The sequence below is a fragment of the Triticum aestivum genome, chromosome 5D (genome assembly GCF_018294505.1).
Source record: "Triticum aestivum cultivar Chinese Spring chromosome 5D, IWGSC CS RefSeq v2.1, whole genome shotgun sequence".
NCBI classification, from domain to species: domain Eukaryota; kingdom Viridiplantae; phylum Streptophyta; class Magnoliopsida; order Poales; family Poaceae; genus Triticum; species Triticum aestivum.
The window spans coordinates 218,747,210-218,751,000 of NC_057808.1; the positions used below are offsets into that span (position 1 = coordinate 218,747,210).

The 3,791-nt window shown below is 43.9% G+C and overlaps 1 long non-coding RNA gene across 4 annotated transcripts; it reads right to left on the bottom strand.

Moving 5' to 3' along the window:
- Nucleotides 1–338: 338 nt before the first annotated feature.
- On the bottom strand, nucleotides 339–3,324 carry LOC123124553 (uncharacterized). Of its 4 annotated transcripts, none has more exons than XR_006461153.1 (4): nucleotides 2,849–3,324; nucleotides 2,696–2,751; nucleotides 1,718–1,861; nucleotides 339–1,375 (listed from the first exon to the last, which is right to left on the bottom strand). It is a non-coding gene; the product is annotated as an uncharacterized lncRNA (long non-coding RNA). The 4 variants fall into 4 exon arrangements; XR_006461151.1 differs by having other exon boundaries at nucleotides 339–1,381; XR_006461154.1 differs by having other exon boundaries at nucleotides 339–1,861; nucleotides 2,855–3,324.
- Nucleotides 3,325–3,791: the final 467 nt, after the last annotated feature.

The window sequence follows — 3,791 nt, forward strand, 5'->3', positions numbered from 1 at the left end:
AATGCGCCACTAGTAATGTATTTGGAAAACAAAAAAAATCTAAATTTACAGAAAACAACCTATAAGGAAAAATAATTTAAAAACAAAAAATGAAATAGAATCATAATTTTTATTATAGTAAGAATATTACAATGTCTTTACAAGTTTCCAATAAAAGGAAAATTGCAAGGAAATAAAAGAAAATCCTAAAACTAATCTTCTAGTAATATTTTCTTCTTTTTCTTCACTTTATCCCTGCAAAATGTAACAAAATAAACAGAAAGACAAACAAACTATTTATAACATGTCAATACTGTCATTTTTTATGCAGAACTAGATATGAGCATATATTTCCAGAATTACATGGTGTGAATATTGTATGAGTAAGATAATAATGGAAATGAATTTTGATAGGAGCCCTAGTGGCTATAGGTAGGCTTGAAGAATTCTCATCAGTTCAAAGCATTGAAAACGCCAAATCATTGTACTTATTTTTCTCCCGCAACCATCCTGTTTATGGCTCAAGTAAATCTTTCATGTACAACAACCATGATTGGGAACACTAAGATCCTGATTGAGACATTGCATATGGCATCCTCTCATCCTAACGAATTTGGGTCTCCATTTGTGTGTGAAAAAATGTTACTCTACTGACATTGGTGGTATAGGCATAAATGCTGATGTGATGACGTCCGATCAGGCTCCATTTCATGATCCAAATTCCTTCAAATCAAACCGGAGCTCATTTTGTAACAAGGAAAATGTCAATAATTACGACTCAGCGTGACGACTTAGAGACCCCATTTGAGAACCTATTCAACATCACCAACTCAGGTAAGTAACTTAAATATATCACCAACTCGAGCCTACGTAAAGATTTCGTCCACGTAGGCCAAATGGCAGGTCCTAAAGAGTTGAAGAGACAAAGGGAAAGGGAGAGGTATGCACTAAACAGGGCTCATAAGAAAGCTACATCTACTATTCTTAATGCAGAACACACCCCATCTAGGACACCCGCGGCAATATCACCTGGTTTGTCCATTATATTCTATTCTTTATATATGACTGAGCAATCAGAAGTATAATCAAATATATGATTAGGTGGTTTCTTTTGCCGGATTTTCACACCGCCGAGAGGCCCACTGCGCAATCTGCTATCATCCAACTACGATACACACCAGGTGCTGAAGGTGATGTTCGTTCTAACCTTAGAATATCTTCATTTGTGTGTGAATAAATGTCACTGTAGAAACATTGGTAATGTAGGCATACCTGTTGATGTGATGACAGCAGATCAGACTCCATTTTGTAAAAAAGAAAAGGTGTGCATAATGAAGCCTCTGGCAGCAGATTCTTCGCAATGTTTTGGGTTGCAATCGCCACTTGAATCCTTAAACTGCAGCTTGGGTAACAGAGCATGCCAGGTGAGCAACTAAGCGCCACAAATAAAAAAGCAAAGACAGGGAAGCCAGTAAAAGAGTAAATAAAACATTAGAAGAAATTATGCAAACTTTGAGATCACAATAACCATAGGAGCGTCCTTTCCATGTAAAGACCAAGTATTCTTTTTTCCTTTCTGTTCTGAGACAAGGATAAGCACACGAGATGTATAAAAAAGAAAGCATCCTATTCTTTCTGAGCACCCCAAGCACAAAACTATGTGCCTCATCAGCTGAAATTAATGAGAAAATATTTTGATTTTCTAAGCTAATCATCTCATGAGAGTTGAGGTAGTTACCAAAAATCTTCATGGTACAACCGTACATCTTGATCTCCAAAAGTTCAAAGCATGGTTGACAACGCCGGTAATTTTGGTTGATGAGTACTATCATTAGCCCCTGCATTCCTCAAGCTTCTGCTGCAGCCTCATGTTGTGCTTTAACTACAGAGTAGTGGCAAGATATGTTAAAACACAACAAATTAATTGTTCCTGATCATATATTTTAGCAGTCTTCACCAAATTTGTTGAAACATGAACGAAATGTTTTAGCAGTACCAATGATACATGTCAAATTAATTGTTCCTGTCATGACAATGTAAAAGTAGTACTTGCATGCCAATGAAGACTTGCTAGTGTCAGATGCTATGAGGTTCAGGACATGTATAATTGTGCCAAGTTCACTTGTAATGCCATTATTCATGATCTGAACTTTATCCTCCACAAAATAAAATAACAGTTGATCCATGCGAATGATACTTAATTTTGAAGCTACTGTTAATTTATAAACTGAATATAAAGTGAGTTTATAAATTCAGAAACAGAAAATTCAGTTAGGCTACTGTTAACTGAATTTTGCAGTGTATACTTAACAAAGGCTTCATTTGAATGTACAGTCAAATTAAAAAAATGTGTTCATGGGGAATGTATTCTTGAGGCAGCAAGCAAGCAAACAATGCAACGATGTTTATCTCATTATAAGCACTAGGGTGTGACAGCAATAGCAGCAAGTTGAATTCTGCCAAGCATGTGAGTGGATTCAGACCAGCAGCAAACCAAGCAATTTGTTTCAGACTTTAAACAGGCAGAGTATTTGTAGAGTTGAATCACATGAGAAAAACAGTGACCACCATAGGCTGCCTAAGAATGCTAGCTAATCTGGACGGCCATGAGTAAGAGCAGCAACAAGCAAGCAAATAGGAAGTAAGTAAGCACATGAGGTAACCCAAGCCAGCCTAGGATCTCAAAACGAGAGAGGAGTGGAGGAGAAAAATCGACCTTGAGCTGCTGCTGCTCCTCTCCATGGACGGGCACATCATGTGAGTGGACTTCTCCTGCAGCACATCACGAACAGGGCAGACAGAGAGGCGTGAGGAACCCACATCCACATCCGCGGCTGCCAGACCGAATCAAACAGAGAAGGGGGAGCACCTTGACCTCGAGTTGCTGGACGATGGCGCCGTGGAGGTCGGGATCCAGGTCGTAGAAGCCCTCGACGGTGGCGGCCTTGGGGGCTAGGTGCGCCCCACCTGCTCCTGCTCCTCCTCCTCGAGTAGGAGGAGGCCAGCGGCTGTAGCGTGAGGAGAAGGGAGCCCTGCCCCCGAATCCGGCGCCCTCGTCTCCGGCGCTTGGCCCGCCCGCGCCATGCCCGACCTCCAGAAAAATGGACAGGGGGCGGAACCCTAGCCGCGGGTGAGACTGGAGGCCGCGAGCGCCGGATGCGTGGAAGGTGCTGGGGGAGGGGAGGAAAGGGGAGTGCTACGCGCCGCCGGGTCTCGTGGGAAATGGCCGGCGTTCGTGGCGGCGGCGACGAGGAGTCAGTGGCCGGGGCTTCCCGATCTAGATCGAAGTCGAGGGAGGTGGGTGGGTGTGTCAGGAGGAAGGGGAGGGGAGAGAACATGACTAGAGGGAGGGGACAAGGGGTGATAGCAATGGCGCACTGGTAGGGGGTGCGCCATACGTATAGATAGCAATGGCGCATCTCTTACTGGTGCGCCATTACTAGTTAAAACTAGTAATGACGCACTATCCCCCGGTGCGCCATTAGTACTTTTGAAGAAAAAAAATTTACTAGTGGCGCACCGTGGATGTGGTGCGCCATTAGTATTTGGACACTAATGGCGCACCAACACACGATGCGCCATTAGTATATAGTAGTGGCGCACCACATGTGTGGTGCGCCATTAGTGTCCATATTATCTATAGCCCTTTTCCTAGTAGTGACCCCGAACACCTTCGTCGTAGTGCCCCACACTCCACGTTGCCCGGCCCAGCGTGGCATCCTGAGGATGATAGCGCGGCATCCCACTTGGGCCATGGGAGGCGACGCTTGTGCCCATGCTTGTCGCGGGCGGCATGGGGGTGGCGGAGCCCC